Source organism: Apium graveolens, chromosome 1, assembly GCF_009905375.1.
Source record: "Apium graveolens cultivar Ventura chromosome 1, ASM990537v1, whole genome shotgun sequence".
NCBI classification, from domain to species: Eukaryota; Viridiplantae; Streptophyta; class Magnoliopsida; order Apiales; family Apiaceae; genus Apium; species Apium graveolens.
Genome location: NC_133647.1, coordinates 142,956,919 through 142,978,561, shown reverse-complemented (window position 1 = coordinate 142,978,561; position 21,643 = coordinate 142,956,919). Strand labels below are relative to the sequence as shown.

General features: G+C 37.6%; 1 non-coding gene across 1 annotated transcript; it reads left to right on the top strand.

The window, feature by feature from the left end:
- The first annotated feature begins 3,405 nt into the window (after nucleotides 1–3,405).
- LOC141680430 (small nucleolar RNA R71) lies at nucleotides 3,406–3,512 on the top strand. Its single transcript, XR_012558331.1, has one exon. It is a non-coding gene; the product is annotated as a small nucleolar RNA R71 (small nucleolar RNA).
- The last annotated feature ends 18,131 nt before the right edge of the window (nucleotides 3,513–21,643 follow it).

Here is a 21,643-nt window from a genome sequence, read left to right as displayed (position 1 = left end):
TCATTGATTAACGTCCTATCTTGTGAAGTAGAATCGGGATTCTCCAACCTAGAGAGATGGTCAGCTACTTGATTCTCGGTACCTTTTCTATCTTTGATCTCTAACTCAAATTCTTGAAGTAAAAGCACCCAACGAATGAGTCTCAGCTTCGAATCCTTCTTAGAAACCAGATAGCGAATAGCTGCATGATCAGTGAATACTGTCACTTTCGTACCAAGCAGATAAGATCGAAATTTCTCAAAGCCAAAGACTATAGCCAAAAGCTCCTTCTCAGTAGTGGTGTAGTTCAATTGGGCCCCATTTAAAGTCTTACTCGCATAGTAGACCACATGGAAGAGATTTTTCTTGCGCTGTCCCAGAACTGCACCTACCGCATAGTCACTCGCATCACACATCATCTCAAACGGTTCTGTCCAATCTGGTGCTGTAATAACTGGTGCCGTGATCAAACTCTCCTTGAGAGTCTCGAATGCTGCCAAACATTCATCATCAAATTTGAAAGGCACATCTTTCTCAAGTAGATTGCACAACGGCTTAGATATCTTTGAAAAGTCTTTGATGAATCGCCGATAAAAACCCGCATGACCGAGAAAACTACGGATTCCTTTCACCGAATTAGGTGGGGGAAGATTTTCAATGACTCCCACCTTGGCCTTGTCCACCTCCAGACCTTTGCTAGAGACCTTATGCCCAAGGATAATGCCTTCACGCACCATAAAATGACATTTCTCCCAATTCAGCACCAAATTAGTTTCCACGCATCTTTTGAGTACGGCGCGCAGATTATTCAAACATTCATCATATGAGTGTCCAAAGACAGAGAAGTCATCCATGAACACTTCGACGTTATTTCCAATCATGTCAGAGAATATAGCCATCATACATCTCTGAAAGGTGGCCGGGGCGCCACATAACCCAAACGAAACTCTACGAAAAGCAAATGTGCCAAATGGACAAGTGAAGGTAGTCTTTTCCTGATCCTCTGGTGCAATACAAATCTGATTATACCCAGAATAACCATCCAGAAGACAAAAATACTCATGTCCCGCCAATCTGTCAAGCATTTGATCAATGAATGGGAGAGGGAAGTGATCCTTCCTTGTGGCTTTGTTCAATTTTCTATAATCCATGCATACTCTCCATCCTATAACTGTTCGAGTAGGGATGAGCTCATTCTTTTCATTTGCGACCACAGTGATACCTCCTTTCTTAGGTACACATTGCACGGGGCTCACCCACGAGCTGTCAGAAATAGGATAAATGATGCCTGCATCTAGCCATTTCAGAATTTCTTTCTTCACCACCTCCTTCATGATCGGGTTCAGTCTTCGCTGCTGTTCTACAGTTGGCTTACTACCTTCCTCTAACAAAATTTTATGCATACAATATGAAGGACTTATCCCCTTGATGTCTGCTATGGTCCATCCTATAGCCGATTTGAATTCTCTCAAAATCCTTAAGAGCTTGTCTTCCTCACTACCTGAAAGGTCAGCTGAAATAATAACAGGTAACGTAGATGAATCACCTAAAAAAGCATACCTCAAGTGTTCAGGTAATGGTTTAAGCTCCAAGGTAGGTGCTTCCTCTATTGATGGTTTGAGCTTCCCTTCAGCATTCTTAAGGTCAGAAGTACCAAGAGATTCAAATGGTATGTCGAGCTTTCGCTTCCATGGAGAAGCGTTCAGATATTGTAATTGCTCGTTGCTATCTTCATCATCGCTGTCAAAATCCCCCACTAAGGCCTTTTCCAATGCATCAGACATTAGCATGTGATCGAGTTCCGAAGTAACCGCAGAATCAATCACATCCACTTTTAAGCACTCCTCATCTTCTGTAGGGAATTTCATTGCCTTGAATACGTTGAAGGTCACATCCTGATCTTGGACCCGTATAGTAAGTTCCCCTTTTTACACATCTATCAAGGTACGGCCAATAGCCAAGAAAGGCCTCCCCAAGATTATGGGAATCTTCTTATCTTCCTCAAAATCCAGAATAACAAAATCTGCAGGAAAGAAGAGCTTATCCACCTTGACGAGCACATCCTCAACTATGCCCCTTGGGTAAGTAATGGAACGGTCCGCCAATTGTAGCGACATGTATGTAGGTTTTGGATCAGGCAGATCCAGCTTTTTAAAGATCGAAAACGGCATCAGATTAATGCTTGCTCCCAAATTGCAAAGGCACTTGTTAAAAGTTAGATTGCCAATGGTGCAAGGAATGGTGAAGCTTCCTGGATCTTTCAGTTTTGGTGGTAACTTTTGTTGCAGAACCGCGCTGCATTCTTCCGTGAGAGCAACGGTTTCAAGGTCATCCAGTTTCACCTTCCTTGAAAGAATAGTCTTCATAAACTTCGCATAACTAGGCATTTGTTCCAGAGCCTCAGCGAAAGGTATATTGATGTGAAGTTTCTTGAACACCTCCAGAAACTTTCCGAACTGTCTATCCAGCTTTTGTTGCTGCAATCTCTTAGGAAAAGGTGGTGGAGGATAGAGCTATTTCTCCCATGTATTAGCCTCAGGCAGAGTGTGTTCAACAGTAGTCTTCCTTGGTTCCGCCGCTTTCTCCTTTTGCTTAGATTCTTCATCTCTAACTTCAGCTTCGACTTCTTTTGCCTTTTCAGCATCAGCTACTTTTCCAGACCTTAAGGTAATAGCCTTGACTTGCTCTTTAGCTTCCTTCCTGCCTGGTACTTCCGTGTCACTGGGAAGAGTGCCAGGTTGACGATTGAGCACTGCATTGGCTAATTGACCGATTTGATTTTCCAAGGTCTTGATAGAAACCGCCTGACTCTTGCACAACAGCTTAAGTTCCTCAAAATCAGCACTAGTAGGTGCAGCTGCACTTCCCTGTTGAGGATATGATTGCCTTGTAGCATACTGCTGTGGTTGCAGGAATCCAGGTGGGTTAAACTGTTTACTTACTCCTTGCTGATATGTTGGCTGAATAGCATTTTGATTATTCCCCCAGCTGAAATTTGGATGATTTCTGTTGTTAGGATGATAGGTCGCCGACACAGGCTGCTGTTGTCGCTGATAATTATTCACATACTGAACAGATTCGTTGACAAGAGAACACTGATCCGTAGCATGAGAACCTGCACAAAGCTCACAAACCATAGCTATTTGATTAACTCCATACGTAGCCAAAGAATCAACCTTCATTGATAGCGCTTGGAGCTGGGCTGCAATAGCGGTGGCTGCATCAACTTCCAGAATACCTGCTACCTTGCCTGACGTCATCCTCTGAGTTGGGTTTTGATGCTCATTTGCAGCCATCGTCTCGATAAGATTATACGCCTCAGTATAGCTTTTAGCCCATAAGGCGCCTCCAGCTGCTGCATCGAGCATGGGCCGAGATTGGGCCCCCAAACCATTATAAAAACCAGTGATTACCATCCAATCCGGAATTCCATGATATGGACATTTTCTCAACATTTCCTTGTAGCGTTCCCAAGCCTCGCACATAGATTCTGTAGGTTGCTGCGCAAATTGAGTAAGAGCACTCCTCATAGCAGCAGTCTTTGCCACTGGATAAAACTTTACCAGAAACTTTTGCGCAAGATCTTGCCACGTAGTGATTGACCCAGCTGGTTCAGAATGTAACCAGTCTTTAGCTTTATCCCTCAGTGAGAATGGGAAAAGCCTCAACTTGATAGCCTCATCAGTCACGCCATTATACTTAAAAGTGCTGCAGATCTCGACAAAATTCCTTATGTGCATGTTGGGGTCTTCAGTTGCCGCTCCTCCAAAAGAAACAGAATTCTGCACCATCTGAATAGTGCCCGGCTTGATTTCAAAGGTGTTAGCTTGAATAGCCGGATGAAGGATGCTTGACTGAATGTCATCAATTTTAGGCCGAGAAAAATCCATAAGAGCTGGATCAGCTTGAACAATACGATCTCCCATGTTTACTGGTTCTTTCTGCTCAGTTCCTGAATCCGAATCCTCAAAATCTAACTTCTCCGGAGTATCAAGAACTTCGTCTTTCTCCTCAGCTGTATCTAAGGTCCTCTTGCGAGCACGAGAACGAGTTTGCATAAACGCTTGCTAAAGTACCTGAAACACAACCGAAAAGAGTAATTAACTACTACGTCCTAATCACTGAGTCCTAATGACCAATGATGGTAAGTACATAAACTAAACAAATACGCCGAGTCCCCGGCAGCGGTGCCAAAAACTTATTAGGGCGAAATCACGCACTAATATTCATGCAAGTATACGCGTTCGCAAGTAATATATAATACTTTCTAGTTCATTCCCTCAGAGACTCAGACTAATTTATTGTCTAATTTAACTCACTCACCAATGTATGACTACTTCTCAATGTTAAGATAATAACACTTAAAATTGTTGATTAAATATTAACTATAATTAACTACTTAATTAACCACTTAACTAACACTTCAATTTATCAATAATAAAACACTCATGAGATCACAACTTCATTATTACTTCCTTCTATAGCCATTGTTATTACCTTTAGCATGTGACAGTGATGACATTAATCGAATAACACGAAACTGATAAAAGCCAACTTTTATTGTACTAATACCATTCTACCAAACATCCACAATTAAGATAGAAGTTGAATAGTCATCAATTATGTTGAGTTCCTATATGTCTACAGAAATTGACAACACAACGATTTAAGCACAAGTTATTCCTTTTGATTACATAGGGCAAATAAAACTGTTAGAGTTACCCACTAATCATGCACAACGTACATGAACCTATGCTAGCATGGCAAGTTCTAAATCTCAAGATCCACCGTCGCTTCACAAGAGATTAACACCCTATCTTATATGTTCGCGACGCACATAAGACGAATACGCACAACCAATACTAGATATCATGCAATCATCACACACTAAAGTATTAAACAATTAACTAAAGAATTCCATAATAAATCCGTTGCAACCCCATGATCACGATTAGCCCATAATAGAAATTATCGCCATCATGGGTTCATATGAAATCATGATAAACAAACACAAGAAAAGAATAACTAAACTGATTATATTAAAACAAAGTACGTCACAAGAGTAAACAAGTCAAAGCAAGAAAACTAGCATCCAACATTACAACGAAACAAGAATCACAAGAATATATGCTTCCTCTTCACTGTAGTGTGCTAAATCGGTCTTCTTCCTTATCTCCTTCGCTTCTTGCGCAAAACACAATCTAAAACATAATCTCCTTCCTCTTCTCTATAAAAACGTCTCAAATCTACTTATATAATAGTCCCATAAAACTCAGATTACATAGAAGTTGGAAGCCAAACAGAAGTAGAAGTCTAAAATAATTCATCTTTTTCCCCGACCCTGCGCGGCCGCTCAGCATTTCTGCGCGGGCGCGCAAGGCTGCTGCGCGGCCGCTCAGCATTGCTGCGCGGGCGCGCAGGACCCTACTGGAAAAATTCCAGGTTTGCTCTGTTTCTTCGCCGTAATCTGCCCGTTCTTTTCCTCTCTCAATGGTGAACACATACCAAGGCTTATTCTAGACGATTCCTCCTCCGAAATGCAACTAATACCCTGAAATGCATAAACACTAGAAAAACGCATCAAATACACAAAATACTTGATTTCAAGACACCAATTTAAGCCATTTTAAGACGTTCTAAGTGGTATAAAATGCCACTTATCACTTCCCATGATAGTTATGTACTCCCTCCTGAATCTAGCCAAAACTTCATCCATTTCTGCCACATGGTCATCAGATAACCAGGCATCTACATTTCCATCTTCTTCAGCCTCATCTACTATCTTTTCCTTCTGTTGTTCAACCTCTTCATTAAAGCATAGCAGTATAGCTTGATAGTCCTGGTTCCCCATGTCTAAAGTGAGCAATTGCTGAGAGAGATTGGCCAAGCCTGATATTTGATCTACCAACATGTCATCAACTGTCGAAGGCTAAGCTTCCATATCTTGTAGCCATTGAGCCATGACATGTGGTTGACTGGATTGAGATGTGGATGGCTGCTGAGAAATGTCCAGATTACCACCTGTGACTGAGGTCACAGTTTGACTCACAGACAAGTCTGTGGTTTTGACAATTTGTTGTTTACCACATGTAGTAGGAACCTCCATTAGAATTGAAGATGATTTGACTGGGTTACTGTCATGTACACCAGCCTCAAACCTTTGTGCACCTTGTAGAGCACTGTCACATAAATGTGATGAACATGCCTCTCCCATAACAGGGTCATTGGCAATTGTACTCCTAGCTTCAACTGTGAAGGCAATTTCAGCTAGGGTTTTGAGGGGAGTTGTTCCTTCTAGAGGAACCTCCAATTGAATTGGAGAGGATTTAGATAGCTCTCCCTCAAGAGTACTACCCTCAAACCTATTCATCTGTTAAGATGATTGTACACATGAAGGTGCAAGAGTGACTTGAGTGGTGTCATAAAGGTCTACCCCAGCTAGTAGCCTCTCACCATCTAGATGTTGGTTCTGGGTGGTGAGCACAGTTTCATGAACCATGTCACTTGAGTGGTGGTGCACTTGAGAATCTGATTCAAGTGCTCTATATGATGAAGAAATTTGGGAGATTAGAGAAGTTTGCTCAGTTGTGAGTGTTGGCAGCTCCCCCTGAATGGATGAGGGAGCTTCAAGTGATGTGCCCTCACTGTGTGTGCCATCCTTATTTCTTCTACCATACACTCTAGGTACAGGTTGTGCTGACTCAGTACATGATGCATTGGGATGAATACTATTTTCAATAGATACACCATGTTGAGAGGATGCATCTAGTAACTGTTTACTCCCCATTTATTCAATTGTGCCCTTTTGGGAGGACACATAGGTGTTTTGAGTGGTCAGCTCAGGTATTTTACTCTTCTTTAGTGTCTTGACCAAGGGTGACTCTAGTTCAGTAAGAATTATTTCACTCTCATTTACAACAATAAGGGTTGGTTCATTTCTCTTCTATTTACTCACTTCAGTCTTTTGAGAGACTAAAGTGGTTGGTTTGCTAACATCTAATGGTTTAGAAGAAGGGGCTGCAGCTTTGGAAAGTCCCTGTTGGTGTGCCTATGTTTGTACTTCCACAGGATCAGGAACCATAGCTGAATTAGCAATTTGAGGAGCCCTCATGTCTGGCATAGGGTAAGGATAAGTCCTGAATCTCTCCAACATGAATGGAGTGATTCTAAGACTTACACTTACCTTATTCTTTGTAGTGAGTGAGCCAAATATTATTTTGGACACTTGCTTACAGTTGCCAATTCTACTACTGTCAATACCAGCTAACAAATGTATGTCATTTACCTTATGAGCTAAAGTAGACATAATAAACCTTGGTAAAAAGATTTCTTTACCTCTATTCTTCAAAGGCATAGTAAGCCTGGTAGCCAGCTCCTCCAGAATTAGAGCCCCAATATTCAGATGCCTGTTGTGAGCTATTGAGAACACCAGCTTCTGCACCACACTTAAGATGTTGTTAAAGCCAGTTTTTCTGCAAGTGAAAGCCCTCACTACAGAATCAAACACAAAGGACCATTCCTTCCTAAAGTTTGTTATGTTCAGGCTTGCCAAGTTGATTGAGCCACTGTAGTTGATGAAGTCCATGAATTCACTCAGTTCATCTGCAGTTGGCATCTCTCCATAATTCTCAGTTGGCAATCCCAGGGCTGTATTCACATCAGCAGCTGAAAACTCAATTTCCTGGCCTCCAATTGTGAATGTGACCACCATAGAAGTGACATTCTCTAGAACAACTGTCCTAGTTATAGCTGATGTCCAAAATTCATGAAGAACGTCCAAATACAGCACAAGACTTACAATTAAAGCACCTGCAATATAGGATTCAGAAAGAAACTTCACAAACCCCTTGAAACTATCAGGGGCTTGGTTAGCATCAAGAAAAGCAATAAAGTTAGTTCCCTTCTTTGGAATGATAGCTCTAACAATGTTTTGTGCCATTGTAGTGTTTAGAAGAAGTGGGTAAGAAAAGGTTTTGAGAAAGGAGCAAAAACGAGAGAGAAATCGCCTTTTGTCTGAAAACTAGGTCACTTGAGATCTCGAGAAGGTGTAAGTACAGTGTATGTATCGAGAAGTCTGGGTATTTATAGAAAAAGTAAAATACTTATCAAGAAGTTAAATAAACATTTGATTTTAAACTTATCGAGAAGTAATTTTGAATTTGAAAGAACGTACATTCGATAAGTCATTTTATTAATTCTTTTCGAGAACTAAGAAATGATTTATCGAGAACTCTGATAAATGCCCAGTTTGTCCGAAAATGGACTAAAAATGATTCTAATTTATTTGAATTGAATCAAATTGAAATCAGAATAAATTTTCCAAAAGTATTTGTCTAAAATAATTCATTGAATTAAATTATTTTAGTTCTGAGTTATTGATAAGTCTCAAAATATCCTTGTCGAGAACTCTTTGAATTAACACTATTAGAGAACTCTACATGGTCTTATCGATAAGTCATAATAGAGCTTATCGAGAAGTCATTCGAGAAGTCTGTAAATAGACTTATTGAGGACTCACTCGAGAACTCTAAAATGACTTGTCGATAAGTCATTTTGACTTATCAAAAACTCAGTTCTCTATACCTTTGCATACTGTTATTCTGCCTTGTCTTAATTTTACACATTAAAGATGTAAATTAACAACTAAGCAGTTTACTTAGAATTTGAAATATTCTAAGTTAATTTATTGAGTTTTTAAAGAAAAATAAATATACAGAGACTCTGAAATATTTATAATTCATATTTCAGTTAATTTCCAATTAAATCAAAATAAGTTGATTTATTAGAAATTAATCTGCTGCAAAACATTAGCTGAGTTCTTACCTTAGGATGAAGAATTGAGCATTCCAATTTCACTCACAAGTCTAGTGAAGGTTGCTTCATCCAAAGGTTTAGTAAAAATGTCAGCTAATTGTTTCTCTGTTGGAACAAAAATGAGCTCAATGGTACCATTTGCAGCATGTTCCCTGATAAAATGGTACCTAACATCAATGTGCTTTGTTCTAGAATGATTAACTGGATTAGCTACTATAGATATGGCACTAGTATTGTCACACATAATAGGAATTTTGTGTAACACTAGACCATAGTCCATTAGCTGATTTCTAATCCAAAGCACCTGAGCTCAACAACTTCCAGCAGCTATATATTCATCTTCAGCTGTGGAAGTTGACACAGATTGTTGTTTCTTACTATACCAGGATACAAGTCTTTGACCAAGAAATTGACAGCTTCCACTAGTACTTTTCCTATCAACCCTGCATCCAGCAAAATCTGCATCTGTATATCCAACAACTTCAAAACCAATTCCCTTAGGATACCATAATCCCAAGTTTGGAGTTCCCTTTAAGTATCTGAAAATCCTTTTTACAGTCATCAAATGTGATTCCTTTGGATTGGCTTGAAATCTGGCACATAGACAAGTAGCAAACATGATGTCTGGTCTACTAGCAGTCAAATACAGCAATGATCCAATCATCCCTCTATAGCTTGAAATATCCGCACTCTTGCCTTTCTTGTCTTCACCCAACTTGGTTGTAATAGACATTGGTGTAGATGCTGGTGAGCTATCCACCATACCAAATTTCTTCAATAAGTCATTCACATATTTGGTTTGGCTGATGAAAATATCATCACTTCTTTGACTAACTTGAAGGCTAAGGAAGTAACTCAATTATCCCATCATGCTCATTTCATACTCACTCTGCATTAGCCTAGAGAATCTTTGACAAAGCTTTTGATTCGTAGATCCAAAGATGATATCATCCACATAGATTTGAACTAGGATCATATCTTCACCATGCTTCTTGTAGAAGATAGTCTTATCAATAGTACCTCTGGTAAAACCATGTTTGAGTAGATTCTGACAGTGTGTCATACCAGGCTCTAGGTGCCTGTTTCAATCCATAGAGAGCCTTAAGTAATTTGTAAATAAAGTTAGGAAATTCTGGATCTTCAAAGCCAGGTGGCTGTTGCACATAAACTTCTTCTTCTAGTTCACCATTGAGAAAAGCACTATTGACATCCATTTGATACACCTTGAAATTTGAGTGTGCAGCAAATGCCAGAAAAATTCTTATTGCTTCTAGTCTTGTAATAGGAGCAAAATTCTCATCATAGTCAATTCCCTCTTCTTGTGAGTAGCCTTTAGCAACCAGCCTTGCTTTGTTTCTAGTAACAATTCCATTTTCATCCATTTTATTCCTGTACACCCACTTAGTTCCAATTATGCTTCTGTTCTTTGGTGCATGGACTAATTTCCAAACTTTGATTCTCTCAAACTGATCCAGCTCCTCCTGCATGGCACATATCCAGTCAGGATCCGATAGGGCTTCTTCAGATTTCTTGGGCTCTACTTGAGATAGAAAACATGCATGTAGGCATTCATTAGCAGTTGCACTTCTAGTTCTCACACCAGCTGAGGGATCACCAATAATAGCTTCTACTGTATGACTCCTATCCCACTTTCTAGTGTGTGTATGTTGACTAGTGCCTTCATCATTTTCTTCAGTATTACCATGACTGTCATTTCCATTCTTTCCTTCTCCCCCTGAGTTTGTGCCATCAAATTCAGGTGTCTGAAGAGAGCTTTCATTCCCATAATTTTGTTCAGAGGTCTCTTCATTTGTCACTTGTTGTGCCACAACTTTATCTTCCTCATCAGAATCACTATCAGTGGTTAGATTTTCAAATGCAAGGGCTTCAGCATCATTTACATCAAGGCATTTTAAGCCTGGACACTTGTCATCATCAAAAGTCACATCTGTGCTTTCCATAATTTTCTTTTGATCAATCACATAAACTTTGTAGGCTGTTCTTTCTAATGAATATCCCAGAAAAATTGCTTCAAAAGCTTTAGAGTCAAATTTTCCCACATATTCAGAGTTGTCTTTTAGAATATAACACTTGCTTCCTGAAAGAGATGTGACCTAAGTCCAATCACGTATGATGATTTAGGAATAACTTTTATGTAATCTATTTTGATTTCATTGATATTAATAAAAGACTTGTTTTGGTTTTATTGTGGGCTTTATCTATTTAAGTGTTTAAATAAGATATACCATAGTTTAGAGTAAAGCTTTTTATGAATTATGATGAGATCATAATAATGAGACTTAAAAGATGATAACTCTGAACTTAAATATTTCCTGGTCGTAGGATTACTAATTGGGAATTAGTAATCCGCAAAGATCGGTACATCCTATATTTACTTCATTATGAATGATGTCTGTTCTCATAGACATTTGTGTGGTGACACTATATCTAGTATGTAGGTTGTAATAACCCCAAAAATTTTGGACTTTTTGAAACCCTGATGAATAGTAACTTTTGGTGATGATGCTGATTAAGGAAAATTATCAGTCCACGATATATTGGAGTACTGTTATGGAAATTTTAAGATCGTATTAGTATTCCATAAAGTAAATGAGTGTATGTAAAGGTCGGTAGAATTCGAATCCGAACACTTTGATTTTTCCCGAAAATCCACCAGATACCGAAAGAAATGAGTATAAGATAACATGATTAAAAGGATTTAAATTCAAGGATTATAAGAGAGGATCATAAAAGGAATATAAAATATTAAGAAAGGTTTAGGGGAACCCAAGTAATAAGATCCCGGATATGATCCCTCAAACGATAAACGAGAACGAAAGTTAAGCGAACTGTATAACAGATCAACGATCATTAGCCAAGTAATTAGGAGTTAATCAAAGGGATTAGTGGAGGATGATGTCATCACACTAACAAGAGGAGGACAAGTGTAAGCAGATGACATAAGCAGATGACATGAGCATGACAAAGTGGGAAGGATTGGTTGGTTGATTGTGAGCCACACAATTTTTACCATGGTAACAATTTAATTAACAAACAAAAGGTAGCAACCAAGCCAAGGCAAAACAAATCACAAAACACAAATTAGAAGTTGACTTTTGCTTTCCAAGAACAAAAGCTCTCGGCCAAAACCAGAGCAGCAACTTCAAACTACCATATCTCCTTCAATATTCACTCAAATAGTATGTTCTATAGCTCTTTGGAAAGGAATTGAGATGGCCTACAACTCTTGTTCACAAGTCTCGTCCAAATAAGCATGGTAAGACCCTCGTTTTGACAATTCTTTCAATCTGACTTTTAGAAACTTCAAAACCTAACTTTGTGTTCTTGATTTCTTTGGAAAGATCAAGCTTGTAGGAGGCTCCCTAAGACTTCCTAGCTACTCTAATCACTCCAAGGAAGGTATAACACCTCCAAACCCTAGCTTTACTTTGAGTATTATGATGGTTTTGATGGTTATAGTAAATGAGAAGTATGATGCTTGTGTGTTTAGAGTTTGGATTGGATTTGTAGTGATTTGGATGTTGAAATCTTGTTTATAGTTAATGAAACTTAAGTATAGCTAGTAGTTCATGTGTGGGGTTGTATAAATTGGAAAATCTTGAGGTTTGGGGACTGATGTAGTAAGGTTTGGATGAGGGTTGATTGTATTGTTGGTTGTGAGTTAAATGGTGGTTGTTTGAAGTGGTTTAAAACTTGGTAATCGCGTAAACATAGTCGTCGTAATGCCCAATTTCATACAACTGCTTGTTCTTAGTGTTCGGGACAGAGAGCTAACTATTGAATCTGTGACTTTGCCATGTTTAGTTATATTAGGTCGTAAGCTTCGTTTTGATATGTGGTTCGCTTGAATCCGATGTACGGTTTAGGAGAAACGACCGTTTTAAGTAACGGCGTTTCGCGAACGAACCATTACCCCTCGCCTTACTTTGAAACCTTGGTTAAGGCCCTTAAATGACTAATTGGGGTATGAAACAATTATGTAAAGTGTACTAGGAAGTTGGTAGGGTATTCGCGAAAGCGTCACCTTAAAATTCGTAACGGTTAATTTATTAAAAATGGTGGAGCCGAGGGTACTCAAACGACTTATGTGATTTGTTAAGCGTAGAAATGACCATAAGCAAACGTTAGGGTTCAATTGGTTAAAGTCTAGTTTCTTAAGCGACCGTGATTTAATTCCGGCTTATGTTGTTGTTCATTGGTTACCGGACCCACTCTAAGCTTAAGTATACCCCAGAACACTCAGGCAAGTTTTCTACCCGTTATACTGTTGTTGTGATGTAAATATATGTATATGCATTATCTTGTGATAAGTGCATGATTGTTATTAGCAAATTTTGCGATATATTGGAGCATGCTGATATGGTATATATGCATGTCTGTTTCATAATCTTGATATCTAATTGTTGATTCAAATGCTTATAAGTTGCATAATACCTATGCTAGAGATAAACAGTAGTTGCGTATACCCTTAGTATAGGGGACCCAAAGGTGAACATTTTTCTAAACCGGGAGTCGATGTTCCCGAGTATAACATATATATATATATATATATATATATTTTCATATATATATATGGATATAGTTTTTCAAAACTATTAATCGAATAAGGTTTATTCGATAGCTTTATTTTATTCAATGAATATTATTAGTTGAATATTAATTCGAGGACTTATGACTCCGTTTATTTTATTTATTTAATATTATTTTGAATATTCATTTGAGGACTGAAGGAATTTACGGATGAGCGGAAGCGCGAAATAACAATTTATTCCGTAAACACCATATACCACACATATAGAAAAACGTATAAAAGGGAAAAACTGAGGAATCGAAACCATACCTCGTGAATCGAAGCTTTATAAAATTGGAGTGCTAGCAGTTGCTCCTCAGTGTGTGAAGCACTGTACCGGTATCCACCAAGAACAATCCTCTTCGATGAACCTTTTATAAAACCGAGCTTTTATAAAATGGAGGTTTGAGAGAGAGAGGAAGAAGATGGAGGCTAGGGTTTTCACAAAACCAAAATTATGTAAATAGAATGAGCCATCTCATTCTATTTATAGGGCTCTCCTAGGGTTTTATAATATATCTTTATATATATTAATCCCCGCATTATATCTTCATAAAATGCTTTAATAATGATTAAAGCTATTTTAATCATTATTCCTTTTTCTTAACTATTTAGAAAATAATTCTCTCTCTCATTATTTCATCAAAGAAAATATTCTTTTATGGTGTGACCCTATAGGTTCAATATTATGCCGGTAGTAGAAATAAATAATAATAAACTTTTATTAATTATTTACATGAATACTAAAATTCACTAAATATAATTAACTGATTAATTATATTTATTCTACATCGTGAGTGATGCTTCTCAACATATCGCGACTATCCGGATAATATGAATTCACTGTTTAGAATATCAAGAACCTGTCAGTGACTAGTTACCGTACAATGAATTCCTTCTACCCTTATAATATCCCGAATAAATCCAAGACATGGATCTCGTGTCAGGCCTATCAAATTTAATCATATGATTTCTTATTCATAATGCAAAGTTCATATTAATGCAAATTAGAAACTCCTTTCTAATTTCATACACTCTGGCCAGAGATTCCAGAACTCGCATACTAAGAATAACATAGGATATTCTCTTCCTATATTGGAAGGGGTAGATCCTCTATTGACATTAACTATCTCTATACACAAATCCCTATGCCCAGAATAGACCTAATGGATGTCCTTGAGACTAAGGACTAAACCAAAGCACAGTTCATTATATATAAGATACCTTTAACGATCTCAAGTCTAAGGACACTTGTACAACTATCACTCAGTGAATAACTATTGACACGTGAGTAATCTCCATTAGTTGTTCAACTTATCGAGTCATGTTCAGTGAACTTATTCCATAATAAGCACCTACATACCAGCTATAATGTCACCACACAAATGCCTATGAGAACAGACATCCTCCTGAAGGGAGCAAGCATAGTATGTACCAATCTTTGCGGATCCACTAACATCCGATTAGTTATCCTATGATCAGGAACTGTTTTAAGTCCATAGTTGTCATCTTCTAGATCTCACTATTATAATCTCATTATAATTCTAGAAGCTTTACTCTAAACTATGGAACATCTTATTTAATACACTTTAAATAGATAAAGCCCATAAAAATATAACAAGTCTTTTATTAATTTAAATGAAATCAAATAGGAATACAAGAAAGTTCTTCCTAACTCATCATACATGATTGGATTTAGGACAAACACTTTCAATCTCCCACTTGAACTAAAGCCAATCACCCTGGTATCTAATACCCATCTTCTCTTTATGACGATCAAAGTGAATCTGAGACAATGACTTTGTGAGTGGGTCTGCTATGTTGTTATGTGTGTCAACTCTCTCAATCTTGACATCTCCTCTTTCAATGATTTCCCTAATCAAATGAAAGCATCGCAAAACATGTTTGGAATTTTTATGAGACCTAGGTTCCTTGGCTTGTGCTATTGCTGCGTTGTTATCACAATACAACACAATAGGCTCCTCAATGCTAGGAACAACTCCCAACTCAGAAACAAATTTCCTCATCCAAACGGCTTCTTTTGCAGCCTCACTTGCAGCTATATATTCTGCTTCCGCTGTGGAGTCAGCCGCTGTAGACTGTTTGGAACTCTTCCAACTAATTGCACCACCATTCAGAGTAAACACGTACCCTGACATGAATTTGCTATCATCACTTTCTGATTGAAAACTAGAGTCAGTATAACCCTTTATTTTTAACTCAGATCCGCCACCAAAAACAAGAAAAATATTTTTAGTCCTTCACAAGTACTTAAGGATGTTCTTCACTGTTTTCCAGTGGTCTTCACCTGGATTGGACTGATATCTGCTCGTCACACTGATTGAATAAGCAACATCAGGCCTAGTAAATAACATCGCGTACATGATAGATCCTATTGCTGAAGCATAAGGAATCTTACTCATACGCTCTCTTTCCTCAGGTGTCTTAGGAGACATCTTTTCGGAAAGGGACACTCCATGGCTCATCGGTATGAGACCTCTTTTGGAGTTTTCCATGCTAAACCTTTTAAGCACTTTCTGGATGTATGTACCCTGGGTAAGACCTATCATTCTTCTAGATCTATCTCTATAGATCTTCATACCGAGAATATAGGATGCTTCTCCCAAGTCCTTCATAGTGAAGTTCTTCGATAGCCACACTTTGACTGATTGCAGCATCGGTATATCATATCCTATAAGAAGTATGTCATCCACATACAATACAAGAAATATTACCGCGCTCCCACTAACCTTCTTGTAGACACATGGTTCATCTATGTTTTTGATAAAACCAAACTCTTTGATTGTCTCATCAAAATGGATGTTCCATCTACGAGAAGCTTGCTTTAAACCATATATGGTTCGCAGCAGCTTACACACTAGGTGTTCATTTCCCTTAGAAAGAAAACCCTCTGGTTGTGTCCTATACACTTCCTCTTCAAGTTTCCCATTGAGGAAGGCCGTTTTCACGTCCATTTGCCGTAGTAAGCAGCAATCGCAAGCAAAATCCGAATTGATTTTAACAGGGCTACAGGTGAAAAAGTTTCATCAAAGTCAATCCCATGTCTTTTTCTGAATCCTTTTGCCATGAGCCTGGCCTTATAGGTCTCCACCTGGCCATCTGCTCCAATCTTTCTTTTGTATACCCATTTGAACTCAATAGGCTTCACACCCTCAGGTGCTTCAACTAAAGTCCATACTTGGTTGGTATACATAGATTCCATTTCGGATTTCATGGCACTTTGCCATTTCTCTGAGTCAACACTACTCATAGCCTCATTATAGGTCATAGGGTCGTCATCATCAATGATTGACAACTCATTGTCATTCTCAATGACAAGGCCATAATACCTCTCAGGTTGGCGAGACACTCTCCCTGACCTACGAATGGGCTGTTCCACAGAAGGTTGTTCAGTCTGAACAGGTATTTGCACTTGATTCGTAATAGTTTGTGTTTCTTGAACTTCATCAAGTTCAATTTTGCTCCCAGTGTTTCCTTCAAGGATAAACTGCTTTTCCAAGAAGGTAGCATGTCTGGAGACAAACACCCTATGATCGGTGTAAAAGTAATACCCTAAAGTCTCTTTAGGATATCCCACAAAACTACATTTTACGGATCGAGATTCCAGCTTATCTGGGTCAACTTTCTTGACATAAGCTGGACATCCCCAAATCTTAACGTGTTTAAGACTCGGTTTCCTTTCTTTCCATATCTCATATGGAGTTTTAGGGATAGATTTGGAAGGCACCTTATTCAGTAAATATGCTGAGGTTTCCAATGCATAACCCCACAGGAATACTGGAAGATTCGCATAGCTCATCATGGACCGAACCATGTCTAACAAAGTTCGATTTCTCCTTTCAGATACCCCATTCAACTGTGGAGTATATGAAGGAGTCCACTGGGAGACTATACCATTTTCTTTGAGATAATCTAGAAACTCTCCATTCAAGTATGCACCACCTCGATCTGATCGAAGAGTTATAATATTATGTTTGGTTTGTTTCTCCACTTCATGCTTATATTCTTTGAACTTTTCAAAGGCTTCAGACTTGTGTTTCATCAAATACACATATCCGAATCTAGATCGATCATCTATGAAAGTAATGAAGTATGAAAATCCACCCATGGCTTACGTAGACATTGGTCCACATACATCTGTGTGTACCAATCCTAGCAAATCTGCAGCCCTCTCTCCATGTCCACTAAATGGAGATTTGGTCATTTTAACCAATAGACAAGACTCGCATGTAGGATATGATTCAAAATCAAAAGGGTCAAGTAACCCTTCCTTATGCAATGTCCGCAGTCTATTTTCACTAATATGACCAAGTCTGCAGTGCCACAAAAAAGTGATATTTTCATCATCCCTTTTTCTTTTATTAGTATGTTCAATTTGTAGTAAATCATGCTCTACGTCACATACATACAAACTATTATTTAAAATACCACTTCCATAAAGAACGTTATCTCTAAGAATTGAACATTTATTATTCTGAATAACAAACGAAAATCCATCCAAGTCTAACATGGGAATAAAAATAATATTCCTCACAATCGAAGGAACAAAATAACAATTATTTAAAACAATAGTCTTGCCCGTAGGCATATGTAAATGAAATGATCCTACAGCTTCAGCAACAACTCTTGCTCCATTTCCCATCCGTAGAATCACCTCCTCTTCCTCAAGAGTCCTACTTCTCCTTAGTTCCTGCAACGAATTGCAAATATGAGAACCATAGGCGGTATCTAATACCCAAGTAGAAATTTGATTTAATGACATATTCACTTCAATCATGAACATACCTGAAGCAGAAGTGGTAGTCTCACTACCCTTCTTCTTCTTCAATTCTGTAAGGTAAACCTTGCAGTTCCTCTTCCAGTGCCCCACCTTGTTACAGTAAAAGCAAACAGCTTTGCTCTTGGGGTCTTCAGCTTTTGGTGGAACAGGCTTTTTCTCACCTACTTTCTTCTTCTTGGAAGGGTTCTTCTTCCTTTTCTTAGGATTGGAACCTTCACCAATTAGAAGAACAGAGCTCTTCTTAGGGGGAAAATTCAATTCTGCAGTCTTCAACATGTTGTGGAGTTCAGCCAGGCTGACATCCAGCTTATTCATGTGAAAGTTCACAACAAACTGCGAAAACGAACCCGGAAGTGATTGCAAGACCAAGTCTTGGCTCAGCTCCCCATCCATGGCAAAACCAAGTTGTCCAAGACGTTCAATCAAATTGATCATCTTAAGTACATGGTCATTCACGGATGATCCCTCAGACATCCTATAACCGAATAGCTCCTTCGATATCTCATATCGAGCTGTCCTCCCTACCACATCATACAACTCTTGTAGATGCATAAGGATAGTGTGAGCATCCATATGCTCATGCTGCTTCCGTAGCTCAATGTTCATGGAAGCTAGCATGATGCATTGAGCAATATTTGCATCATCTATCCACTTATGATACATAACATATTCATCATTATGTGCATCGTTAGCAGGTTCAGTAGGCTTAGGTGAGTCAAACACATATTCTAGCTTCTCCACCCTGAGAACAATTCTCAAGTTTCGAAGCCAGTCAGCAAAATTAGGACCAGTCAACTTGTGAGCATCTAGTATACTCCGGAGTGATAGTGCAGAAGACATAACGAATATAGTAAATCTATAAATGATAAACACATAACAACACTTAGCAAATATTCAATTTTATTTCAAAACACTATATGAATCGGGTCTTTATTCATAAGTGGCTCCCACTAGTTTATCTAATTTATACAACCCCTAAGTGAAAATTAGGCATTCATAATGCTAGTGGGAATAGGGATCCTACATTCCATTACACAACCTCGGCTGTAGCACGAAACATCATGTGATGTTCAATAGGCAGATAACTCTTGTTAATTACATCTTATGTTATTCCCTAATATAATTTTAGCCTCTTGAATAATTGAGTCACGGCTGTAGCACAACAAACTCAATATTCTAAGTCAAGTCTAACCCAACATTTCGTACAATTGAATCAGTCTCCAACGGCCCACGGCTGTAGCACGTAACGACCTTTAGATTCTAATTCAATGTACACATCTCTATGTAATAGACAAGTATTTCTTATTTCGAAATCAAAACCCTCGGCTGTAGCACGAAACGACATGATTTAAAAATAAGAACCACTTTCTATCATGTTGGAAGGTTATGACCGACATAAGCCCGTTGTGTCATTGGCCAATTACTACTTGATATTATTTAATTTTAGAGGGATTATATTACGTTACAATCATAATCATATTATAAAGAGATTCTTCCTTTTAAATTAAATATTTCAAATCAATAATCGATAATCAGATGATTCCCAGATCGGGTGGAGCATTGTCAAGAGGCGTCACTTAATAACTCTTTCTTACAGATAGAAATCTGTTGTTGACAGAATCATTCTTTCTCTCAAAATTGAAAATTCATATTTAATTACGTGTTTCATAAACACAAAAATCTCATGATTGTATTCATAATATTATTGTCAAGGCAAAAAACGATTCCTATTCTGGATTTTCTAGAGCACGCCTTATATTGATTTAAGTTCACCTAAATCTATCATCGCATGGTAAACACATGCATATATCTCATATATGAAAATAAATAAACAAGTAAGCATGCAAGTAATATCATGTCACACATTGATATAATGATGTATGGATTTATTATAGCATTTAAAAGCAATTAAAACAATTAAAACATGCTTTAAAACACTTTCGGGAATATAAACAGTTCGAAACTTTTGTATAAAAAATATTTGACTAGTCCATTAGATCCGTCTCGGAAAAACAAATCCAACGATATATTGCACGCCCAAAACGGAGTTACGAAACTCCCAAAAATCAAATTTTAAAAAGACAGATGGGCTGTAACGCATTACAGGAATGCGTTACAAGCCCTGTAACGCATTCTAATAATGCGTTACAACCCTTTTAAGCCATTAAAGGGTGTAACGCATCCCGGAAATGCGCAACAGGGTGTAACGCATTCCGGGAATGCGCAACACCCCCCGCGCGTGCGCCTCACACGCCCGCAACAACCGACTGTTGGCAAACCTTTTTTTTCTTGTCGTTGCCTGTTTGTCTTTCTGCTGTTACAAAAAAAAGAAGTAACATCCCCTTTCCTTTACTCCCTTATTAATAATTCTTTATTAATATGTTATTATTTTTATTTTATTATTAATAAATTAATTAACATTTAATTAATAAATTAATAAAAATCAAAATAATATGATTTCTTAAATCAGGGAGTAGCAGAAAAATACCAAATCAGCCATGGGTCCTTGTGCAAATTTTAATCATAATTATTCACATGCATAATTATTTCATGAATTCTTAATTAAAACAATTTTAAAAATTTCATAACAAATAATCTACACATCACAAAATTATGAAAAAAATACCTAGACAATCTACAACACTTGTAGAACCCAGATCAGTAGTCAAAATCTCATGCAAAAATTATTTCGAATTAATTCATAATTAAATCCAAATAAACTTGCAAAAATAATAATAAATCCATACATGCATAAAAAAAATCTGAAATTTTTTATATGAATCTCTATATGCAGAACCTAGCTCTGATACCAATGAAGGAATTTACGGATGAGCGGAAGCGCGAAATAACAATTTATTCCGTAAAAACCATATACCGCACATATTGGAAAACGTATAAAAGGGAAAAAATGAGGAATCGAAACCATACCTCGTGAATCGAAGCTTTATAAAATTGGAGTGCTAGCAGTTGCTCCTCAGTGTGTGAAGCACTCTACCGGTATCCACCAAGAACAATCCTCTTCGATGAACCTTTTATAAAACTGAGCTTTTATAAAATGGAGTTTTGAGAGAGAGAGAGAGGAAGAAGATGGAGGCTAGGGTTTTCACAAAACCAAAATTATGTAAATAGAATGAGCCATCTCATTCTATTTATAGGGCTCTCCTAGGGTTTTATAATATATCTTTAAATATATTAACCCCCACATTTTATCTTCATAAAATGCTTTAATAATGATTAAAACTATTTTAATCATTATTCCTTTTTCTTAACTATTTAGAAAATAATTCTCTCTCTCATTATTTCATCAAAGAAAATATTCTTTTATGGTGTGACCCTGTAGGTTCAATATTATGCCGGTAGTAGAAATAAATAATAATAAACTTTTATTAATTATTTACATGAATACTAAAATTTACTAAATATAATTAACTGATTAATTATATTTATTCTACATCGTG